Here is an 11,348-nt window from a genome sequence, read left to right as displayed (position 1 = left end):
AAAAAAGTATCTGCTGCAGATAGCAGCTCAGTAAGCTGCAAGAAGTACAGATTTGCAGAGAACACCTCTTGTTATGCACAGTTGGTTTGTTAGCACAAATTATTTATTTAATGAAAAGAAGAAAGGAAATGCCACATGGATTACAGTAGCATTTTCAAGAGTCAGTCCTGAAATTAAAAGCAATAGTCCTGCAAAAATCTGAGCAGCCTCAGTTCCTACTTTAGAAGGGATTAGGATTTAGCACCTGCAAGATTCGAGGCCAACTGAAAACACTTTTTTCCTCCCAAGGCCAGACTGAAAGCTTACTGAGAGCCATGGGACCCTGCCCGTGCACTCCACTCCATGAGACACAAATTAGACCCCAAACAGATTCACATCGATTTGAACCTCAATGTATTTATACATCTAAAAGCTGATCAAAGACTCACAAAACAAAGGAGTTGGAGGAAACTGCCAAGGTATCACATGGATCTGTGTTAGATTTAATCTGAACAGATTTGTTAACAGTCTGGAAGAGGAAAGAATATGGTTTATTAAATTTCACCTACTATGCACCGAAATGCATTGCAGGACTTGACAGGAAGAATAAACACAAACAAAGCAAGCATTTCTTTGATTGATTGGGACATCTTAAATTAAGAAAGGTGCCTATCTTCTCTCAGGACCACCTTGTCAACATCACTCAAAGAAGAAATTTCTCCGTCCTCTTCAGGAGGCCCTCCCAAACCTGCCAGATCTGAAAGAAGATGGAAAAATCATACGAAGATTATTCTCTTTGGAAAAAATAAAACTGATGCTGAAGAGCTCTATCACCAAAACACAGCCATGCTCTGGGAAGGAGATGTCGGGAATGCATCCATCCACACAGGGACCTGGAAAGGCAGAGGGCAGGCAGCTCGAGATTAAATTGCAGAAGGATGCGGCAGCTAAAAAGACAGTTCAGTTTCAGAGACAGAAAACACAGAAACATGTATCACATAGCAGGATGTTACAGTCTCCTCTCTCTACAGATGTAATTAATCCATAAATGGAATAATGTATTCACTTCTGGACACCTCATTACCAGAAAGACATTGACAAATGGAACAGAGTATAAAGAAAACAACAAAAATGTTTAAGGGTTTGAAGGGAAAAAATTCTAAGGAAAGATCAAAAGATTTGAATACGTCCAGCTCTAAGCAAGAGCATAGCTTAGTAGGACAAGATACATATCTCTGTGTGTTTGAAAGGTGTAAACATCAAGCAGCAAAACCAGCATGGGGGGCTTTTAGGATGAAAAATGGAATGAAATTCCTAAAAAAGAAAACTTAAGATTAAAATCTTCTTGCCATATTAGGATGCACAGTTAAATCTCGAGGGATGCGGTAAACGTGCCAGTGTAAGAGAACCAGACTAAACTGGACAAATTCTTAATAAATGTACAGCTCAGCTGTACACCAACCAGGAGTGGGGTTGGGAACTTTGATTTCTGATCTCTGATGTCTGCTTCTCCTCTTTATTTTATATACTGATAAAAAATCCATTTGTGGACTTTCACTTAAGTACCTTACAAGGATTTGGACCAAGTAAAAAAAAAAATATATATAAGAGGCACATATGCATGGCTCCCCCAAACCAGATCAAAACTAAAGGACTCAATCCTGTCCTCAGTTGTTCTCCCAAAACTACAGCAGGTCTCTAATGGTAATGGACACTGCAAAGGCAGCCAAAAGAGGAAAAAAAAGATGTGTTAGACCACATGCATGAAGAGGTAATGAAAGTTGATGCATTTCAGCCATTTATCACCGTGTCTAACTGATGCTGCTTTAAATAACTCAAACTGCTCTTACACCTCCCTGCCAGCGTCACAAACCTTTCTTAAGCAAACACTGTCTTCAAGTCAATCAGACTTTGCCCAGGGAGATCATGCTGGGTCAGATTAAGTCTTTGTATCAGGAAACATTCAATACCAACACATTGCTCCTCTTCTGCTTACCACACAGTATACCAACTAACTTAAGTCAACGTTATATTGAAAGAAGGTAATTAAAGAATTGCATTAAGACAGATGCAAGCCTACAGCATCTTTTAATGACTGCTGTCATTAAAGTCAGACTGACACTTGGTAGCTGTGCCCCATCTCGCGGGTTGTTATCTGAAGGACTAAACCATGGAATTTTCTTTAAAGAAGAGTCTTTCAGAGTGGCGAGCAGGGAAAAAAAAACAAGCAGAAACAAAACACCCAACTTGATAGGAAGACCCACAAGAAGAAAGCCTACTGTAATCCTGCCCTCTCTGCTCCAGCAGCAATTCTCATCTAGGCAATACCTTTCCATCAGCAAATTGCACTGCCAGGCTGTCCTTGGTTTGTGTTTCTGCAGTCAAGAGCAGTGATAACATGAGATATATTTCTCCTTCCTAAAGGATGGCAGACACAACTTCCTCATCCAACCTGCAAACCTGAGAACCAGAGTCCCGGACTGAGCCGAGCTGCAGACAGACGTGGAGCCTGTGGTCCCCGACACCCAGTCCCACACCATAAACCACCCCTTTATTTCTCTCTAAGCTATTTCCCTTTTTTGTATTCCTAGGGACTTCAACAAAAGGTTAAACTGTAAAAGAAGAAAAATCTGCAAGACAGGTCATCTAATGGCTCCCTCCTGGCTATCTGCACAAAACAGTGTTTATAGCTTATTGATGTGCTTCAGACTGGGTCAACCGCACGTTCAGCGGCCTGTCTCTCTCTCCTTCTCCAAACAGTCTGAATGAGAACAAGAGAAAACCACTGCAGTGGCTGGCAGTGCGTGCTGCCCAGGCACTGCCTCATTATCATGACAAAGGGAGGTTTGAACATCCTTCAGCAAACATGATGGCTCCCTTCTAGCACCCGACTGAAAATCTGGCAATGAGCGTCTCCAGCTCCCGATATCCTATTTACTCAGGCAGAGGAATAGGATCAAATACATTTTAGGTCCTTCTGCAGTTTTCCATGGAATTGCCTGTTTATCTATAGGATTGCTCTCAGCCTCGCACCACTGCAATAGTCCTGGGTTCACCTGCAGCAGCTCGAATGCTGCAGTCCCTCTGGTAGCTCACAATGAGGGCATGAACTTTTTAATCAATTCTTCCTCCCAAAAACACTACAAGGCAGGATGGCAACGTGAAAATGCCAATGTTTGTTGCTTGCAGAGGCCAGATTTACAGCAAGCCTGAGCCAAGCAGCTTGTTTCACACCTTCAAATTTAAGGGGAACAGTGTTCTCCTCTGGAAAGCGCGGCCCAGAAGTTGCAATAAAGCAGACACAGATATGTCAATCACCACGGATGCAAAGCTGTGAAAGCTTCCCGGAGCAGAGCATTTAGTACCCGATACAGAACAACTGAAAACCCTACCTCATTGCTCCCTACAGTACGCCTGTCTGGAGGACTGGCCCATAATGCAGCCTGCACAGAATATCACTGGAAACTCAATATACACAGGAGAGAGGACAGTACAACAAAGACAGTCCCTATGAAAAAGAACAGGATTTTGGTAGCTATGTTATGATACTGTGTGCTAATTTGCAGCTAAAAACATTCAAATTCTACTAAAGCATCACCCAACGTAAAGACAACGCCAGCAAGAAACAAGTGCTGTGCTTGGCAGGAAAACCCAGGGAGCCTTTGGAGGGCATATTCCTTCATTAATCCTTCCGCTAATGTAAACTTAATGCTGAGATGAGAATAGATCTGTATTACCTTTGCTGCGAAGGTAACACCACATGAGATGATGACGCTTAAGAGGTTGCTGTCCTGAGCATAAGGGGGCTCGCGGGTTAGATGAGCCTGGTTAAACTGCATCAATCTCTGCAGCCAACACTGCGCAGGTAAGCAATGCAATTAGCTCCCTGGCTTTTCCTCTAGCCCTGAAGTCCAGGCAGGTTCTTTCAGCTGAGCTAATTTGGAAAAGCCTTCAGCACAACGCCTTCAGACCTCTAGATTCATAATGAGGTATCTTCACCAGATGGGATTTTAGCTGTCTCCAAGAGAGCAAACAGAAACATATCTTGCTCACTCTCTTTTCTGCAAGGTATTCTGCCCCACCATGCTTTCTGCTACCACGTGCGTGTCAAATCAGTCTCTCCACAAAGGCTCTAATTTCCTCCCATGTTGCACCCGGAATGAAGTTCGAGGGTCACGTGAACCCGCAGCGTTATTCCCCTGTTTGCCCATGCACAGCTCACAAACTGAGCTCCCAACACGCTCTGGGGCTACGTCTGCTACGGTACAGTCTTTCCCCTGCCACTGAGGTGCCATCTCCTTACTCCAGAAGCATCTCTGCGGTGATGTCCAGCTGTGCTTCAGAAGGTCCCACGGCCTCTCTGGACAGCCTCCCTGCCTAATGCTTCACCTCCGCAGAACGATGTCCAGTCACAACGGTTACAACTGAGACGTTACTGAGCTCAAAAAGGCGTCTCACCGCTACACATCATATACGTGCTTCTTTCCAGCATTATTTCAGGATACTACAAGACCCTTCACCTATGTAAAGGAGGACTTTGCAGGGGGGTTCTGTGACCAGATCTGGGATGTCCGCTACACCTTCAGCATGGGTACCCACCAAGCGGACAGGCATCCCTCGATGATGCTCTCCCCGACTCGGCTGCGTCCCGCTGTGGAAGGGTACCTGCTCTTCACAGTCAGACTGTGGAGGACACCACGTACACCACCAGCAAGCCTTTGTCTCCCGAGGCTGGCTTCTCACCCACAGACAGGCTCGTGCCTCCATGCAAACACAGCCTACATCCTGACAACAAGTACAAGACGTCTACCCCAGCTGCTGACAAGACTCTTTCCGCTTTTATTTTATTTTTCTAGACATTCTGCACAGCACAACCAAGTTTCTCTGTACAAATTGTAGGTGCTAGAAAACAAGATGTTGAAATGACTTCGATTACACTGAAAGAATATCCTACTGCATCCTTAGGGAAAGGAGAGAGGAGAGAAAACCCATTAAAAAAAAATGTACTGGCTCCTATGTAAACCTACTCTTACACTGGGGGCAAATTAAAAAAAAACCCAACAACAACAAACCACCAAAAAAACCTTTGTGCAAGTTCAAATAGGAGGAAGGTGACTCCAGCTAGCAGCTCCACTCTCCTACTCGAGAAGATTGCCAGCAAAGCCACAAAAGAGAAGCCAGGCCCAGAGCTGAAGCAGAGCTGTACAAGGATGCTCTCCAGACGGAGCGATCCGGTGCGTGGCAAGAGGAGCGCGAAGCTCTGGGCTGTGGTTGCGCAACCACTTACACCCGACATAATGCAAGCTGCCATGGGAAGACGCCGTTTTGTTTGATCACATTTTTTCAAAATATCTGAACATTTTCTTTTTGAGTTCTTAATATTTTTTTTCCCTAAATTTCTCATGGAGCTTCACCAGCTCCGCTTACAACAGCGCTTGTCACCCCATCGGGAAAAGACAGCAGGCATGGATTAATTTTTGAGGAAAGCTGCTTTCATGCCAATGCACTTGGCAATAGAGAATACAAGAAGAGCTATCCCAAAAATGCAGTATTTATGAGAGAAGTGGTTTCTAAAATTGTTTTCACTATGGATACCAAGAAGCACCACCTGATTCCTGACTACTCTCTTGTGCACATGTTTTCGTATGATTATTTTTAAAGGTGACTTGAGCATCTATTTCACAGAATTCCTATCTCAAAGCAAAGCAGTTCCAGCTGGACATTCAGCATAACCGTTTTCCAAAAGTCACTGCAGAGTTTGCAAATGGAAAATGCACTTTTATACCTACAGAAAAAATAAAACGTTGCCTGAAGAAACAGAGACATTCTCTTGGTACAATTGTGATTCTGAGATTTAATTATCTCAGCACAGAACTGCAGGTATCAATGCTTCAGAGATAAAGAACAAACAAGGCAATTATTCCCAGAAGTCCTCCTTTTTCCCCTCTAACAATCGCAAGGGTTACAAACATGCCAAGGTCAAAGAATGTGTAATAAAGAAATTTATTTCCAATTGGAATGCACAGAAACCTTGCACTATAATGGTGGAAGAGCAGTGGTGTGAAACTCAGCAGAGCCAAGATTAATGCATGGCTAAAGATCATGAAGACTATCACAGAACCGTGTCTGAAATGACATGGAATAAAATTAACAAGCATCTTTCCAACCAACTCAACTCTTTACCCCTACAATTTCCCGCTGAGCTGCATCACACGCACCCAGCCCAGAAATCTGCCATCTATTAGACATATACTCTATGTATTAGAAATGGCTCCAAGCTGTACAGCGTAGCTCTGGATTTGAACTTCTCTGGGGTTTGTCCTCTCTAATGTGAATAGATTGGATTAGAGAGCAGAGAAAAAAAGCCCTGAACAGTGGCAGCCTCAGAAGCTTCTAAAAGCAACACAGAACAGGATTGAAACACGTTGTTCAATTCCCTGGACTTCTTCCTCAATTGTTTGCATCATCCTAGGACACCACATGAAATATTTGTTTGCGGGCACGTACCCCACCAGCACAAACTGGAGCCACGCACGCCACAAAGAGGGTGGAAGCATTAGGCAGCAACTCCAATCCTCGCTAGTCGTTTACACGGACAACGCGGGCAAGTTACTGTCATGAGGGCAATGACAGACAAGGTATGCTTTTTCATTTAAAATTTCCTTAAAGCAATAAGGATGTTGTTTATTTAAAAAACAAAGCAAGCCAAACTCTACACAGATATGCTGTGCTGCAGCTCACACCGAGATTAAAAATACTCATGCCCTATCTCCAACACAGCAAGCCTCCATCATCTTGTTTTTCTGCAATACCGAATCGTAATACTTTCAGATATAAAGGCAGGAAAAGTGTAATTTGGTCTAAAAAAAGGGGGACTTACCCTATGTACTCCAGTAGCCTGAAACATAGTGCCACATCACTGTGCTACAGCAAACTGTTCATTGCTTACAGCACAAGGTAAACTGAAAGGCATTCTTAAGTGAAAATAATGAACAGTTTCAAGTTTTATACTTCAGACTTCTTAAAAACCCTGCAAAAAATACTATAATTTTTCTTTTAAACAGATACATGTTTTCTTGTCATTCAATTTGCAATGACAGTATTTTACTCAAACTTTCCAGGTGGTCTCCCTCTTAGCGAGAGCCCAAACAAGAAAGTTTTTGCCACCAAAGTTATTTATTTGGGAAGTTTTTTTAAACAGCGACACACATGGTAAAACTGTAACACTTTATTCATCATGTGCAATTTTATGTGAAGTATGTATATTTACGACAACTGACGTGCACCTGGTACATAACCATAGGTTGTATTTATAGAAATGTTTGAGCATAAGGATGTTAAAATACACTATACACAACTTTAAACCTTCAACCCCCAAATCAGACAAGTACAACTCACTTAATTTCCACCCAAAAAATTGATTTACCAAACAGCGCAGAAAAGCAGAATAAGGAGTTTGACATAGATGTCCAAGCTTCCAGTCCTTCCAGCCAGTAGACATGCCCTGAAATGATCACACTGGGCGTGACATTATACACACTTTCTGAGCACTTTGGCGAGGCTTTGCTAGAGACGGTCTGCTGGGCTTGACTCCCTACGGCTGGTTTTATGTAAACGATAGGAAGAAGTGAGGGTGGGATCTTTTTGATTTGGCTGTGAGCATTACAACTTGCTCACTGACTCATGCACAGTCTTTATGCTGTGTTCTCAACTTTTTTTAAAATTGAAAAGTCTGAATTTCTTGCAAAAAATTCCACCCATTGACTACTCTTGTGTTTGGCAGTGAAGGCAAAAGGAGTAAGTAGAGGATGCAGCATTTAGGTTGGGGAAAAAACACTATCTCTGTTCCAAATCATAGTTTTACTAGAATAATATTGCAAATTAAAACGACCCCAAAATAAATAATAGTTATAACTGTTTGAACTTTGCCAGTCTTCCCCACCAGCGTGAAGTCAGCTCATAACCGTGGCTCCCAGCAGGCTGGGGCTGCAGCCTGAGCCCAGCGATCCCTTGGAGCCTCACAGGGCACCTCAGCTCTCTGCCGCTCACAGCCTGACTAACATCCCGCTAACAGACCTCTCCAAGGACTTCTCAGTATGCAATGAGCAAAGTCAAGCAAAGAAACACAAGTTTTTAGCAATGAGGAAAGGAGAAAATACTGTGGTATCTCCTAGAGCATGGGAGAGATGTGCAAAGCTCAGCCAACGCTCTATGAGTCTGTGTTTCTGTTATTTTTCACGTGTGTCCTACAATTCTACAACATAGGCAAGCAAACTAGCAGCGGATCGCAAACCTCAACTGGAAGGCAACAAGCTCTTTTTTCAGTTGAAATCCACCCTCCCTGGCAGAAGGACTGAGTTATCACCTCTCCCAGGCGCAGTCGCAGGGCTGCCAGCCGCGGTCGTGTTTAAATCAGACAACGTCCCACCGCGCAGAGGACAAAACAAACCAGAGAAGGGCGGATGAGGCAAGGAGGATGAGGAGAAGGACTGAAAAGGACGAGGAAAGGTGAGAAAAAGACGTCGGCAAAGGATGCGCTGTACTGAGCCAGCGACCGCTCCAGCCACAAATCATCCCACTGCCCCTGCACAGCCAGGGCACAAAACGGTGGCGTAAATCACAGCGGCGCGATCGCGAAGTGACTCGCTGTCGTATTGGTGTCGCCGGCACCGCAGACCTCCGGGCAGGAGGCTCTGGCTCCGTTATGTTCTTTGTATGGGGGCAATCACAGAGATGCCACCACCATTACCAACAAAGCGAGAAGGTAACAATGCAGGATGCACCAAAGCCTGGCTGGAGAGCTGAGAGATGAAGAGCACTACTTTATATCTCTACCTTAGCCAGACAGCCCCTGCTTCTTCATTTCCCAGGGAGAGATACTTACTCCTAACTGAGTCTCTCTTATTACGGTGACAGTTCTCCACTTCTCCCCAGGGATCAGCCGCACGGAGCTCGCTCGCTCTCTTCTTGTTGTTGCAGCTGCTGTTAAACTGTGCTCACCGATCGATCCATGCCTGAAAAAACTTCAGGAAGCATGCGCTCCTGGCCGAGCCCTGCCAGGAGGGAGGACCTTCGCGTCCTGCCAAAGAAAAGCTCCTTTGACACCCTCTTCCTACACCGTGGGACAGTTCACGCGACCTGTGGGCCAGGGAGAGATGGAAGCTGGGGGGGAAATGAGTGAAAAACCAAGTTCTCATTTTCTACCTGGCCTGCTCTTTGTGCATTTTGGGTGCGATGCCTTGGCCACTCTTAACGAACCAAGAGTCTACACCAATTTACTGCTTATTTTTGTCTTTACAAACAGGAGAATATAGGAGATCAAGGTTTAGGATGTTGGTTTTCAGATTTTTAAGGTGCACTGGTTGGTAGGCATCACCACTCCCCTTCTCAGGCCATTTTGCAAACGTTGCCAAAAGAAGAGCACTTTCACAGATGTGGCAGTGCATCATTTGTAAGCCATCTCCCTGCCATGCTCTCTGCAGCCTCCAGCTTTGCTTGGCTCCGAAGGGGCAGGGGGAGACCACAGCTGCCCACCACAGTCCAGGGAGCAATGAGGGAATAACGATGAACGAGTTTTGCATCACCCCTCAACAGTTTTCTCGAGGAAAAAGCAAATGATGAACAGAAATTAACTGTACCGGTTCACAGCTCAAAGCCATTTCATCCTAGGATAAAGATTTCCTGCTGACTTACAGACTGCTCCACAGGTACTGCAGATAGGCAGATTTTTCATATATTAACACAGAAAGGCAGTCCCTGATACAACAATAACACAGTTCCTGGCACTTTCAAAAGGGTCCTTTACAACCTCAGTTCCAGACGTACAGCGGTTTCTCCAGCTGCTGCAGAAAACAGCAGCGTTTTCACCTGCTTATACAGCCCTGAAAGTAGACAGGCGCAAATTTGCATCTGCTTGAAACCTCCTCTCTTCAGCAAAATACCGCCAGATACAGAGCTGACCTGATGTTTCCAGGAGTAACTGAATACACGCGTTTATTTTTGTTTTCCGGAGGGATTCCAAGCCCGCCCGCCCACCCGCAGCCCCCCGCAGGCACACACACAAAGGAGGGAGGAGGACAACGGCTTCTCCAAAGAGAACGGAGTTCCTGAGGTCTGAAATAGCACGGCACAAAGGTCATGTCTGCAGGGGTTGGTGACCAGGGGAGAACAGCTACGGGTTAAAAAAAATTTGGAAAATAAATGTATTTGCTAATTCATTTTTATTCTGTATGAAAATGTAAATTGGGTGCAAAAATAAAACAAACAGAAGAGGCCTAATTATTTATACAGGCATTTTAATCAAACAATGAATAGCACACAGCAACCTTCTACATCAATTAATAAAGCTGGCTTCTGCAAAACAAAAGAGTTACACCATGTGCCCTAATTATAAAATCCAGCCTCAAGATGCCTTTTTTTAAATTTTTGCTCCCCCCATACACCTGGCTTAATATATACCCACTGCATTCCTGAGCTGAGGACACTCGTTAGCCCCACTCTCTATTTACAAATTCATTACTGTACTGCATATTTACTAATGTCTCTGACAGTAGGAGTGGTCATAATGCAGCACTCCGAGGCAAAACAGCAGCTAATTGAATGCAGGGGCTGGGGGGGAGACGGAGAGGGGGGTCTGCCTCCCTTTCTCAGTGCAGGAGGCAGCTGCTTCCACTTAAGCTTAGCACATTTCACAAGATGAGGATAAAATAGGAGCTATTAGATGTTTGCATTAGATTCCAGGGAGCCACCTCTATGTTTTGCATTAACAAAGCATGCTTTACAACGTGTTTCTTCACGTCTTACCTTGGGCTTCACTTGATCAAACATCATTCACCACCGTAACATATGTGACCAAACTGGCTAATGATGAGCTGTCACCTTTTTGACGAATCAGTGCGTATGCCTTCTGAAAGCAGATATATCAAAAGAAGCCCCAGTGCCTTGCAGCTTCACGCACATCCACGGCGCAGGGTTTTCAGTCTGCCTCAGAAGGGCTGGTGCAGCAGAGCAGAGGAGTCGACAGAGTCGCCACGCAAGCAGTCCGTGCTGAACAGCCCAAGCGTTAAGTGCATTCTGTCCCGAATTCAACCGGGCTTGGGGTGCAGGGGATGCTGCTTGTTTATTTTTAAGTAGCAACAACAAAAGGCAACACATAAATTGTTAAAACCCCTCTGAGGCATTAACCACAAGTTAATGAACATTTTATGAATCAATCACTTTGCCAGTGCACAAACCCCAAAACTACTTCAGGGCTTTCTTCGGGGCTCAGCAACATGTGGTTTGATCTGGGGCACTCGGAAAGCGGGGCCATTAAGCCAGAACGGACTCCTGCATTGGGGTCATTCTGCCCTTTAAAAAGCATAAATGAA

This window comes from Haliaeetus leucocephalus, unplaced genomic scaffold (genome assembly GCF_000737465.1).
Source record: "Haliaeetus leucocephalus isolate CR32 unplaced genomic scaffold, Haliaeetus_leucocephalus-4.0 Scaffold262, whole genome shotgun sequence".
Taxonomy (NCBI): domain Eukaryota; kingdom Metazoa; phylum Chordata; class Aves; order Accipitriformes; family Accipitridae; genus Haliaeetus; species Haliaeetus leucocephalus.
Note: the sequence above shows the minus strand (reverse complement) of the source record.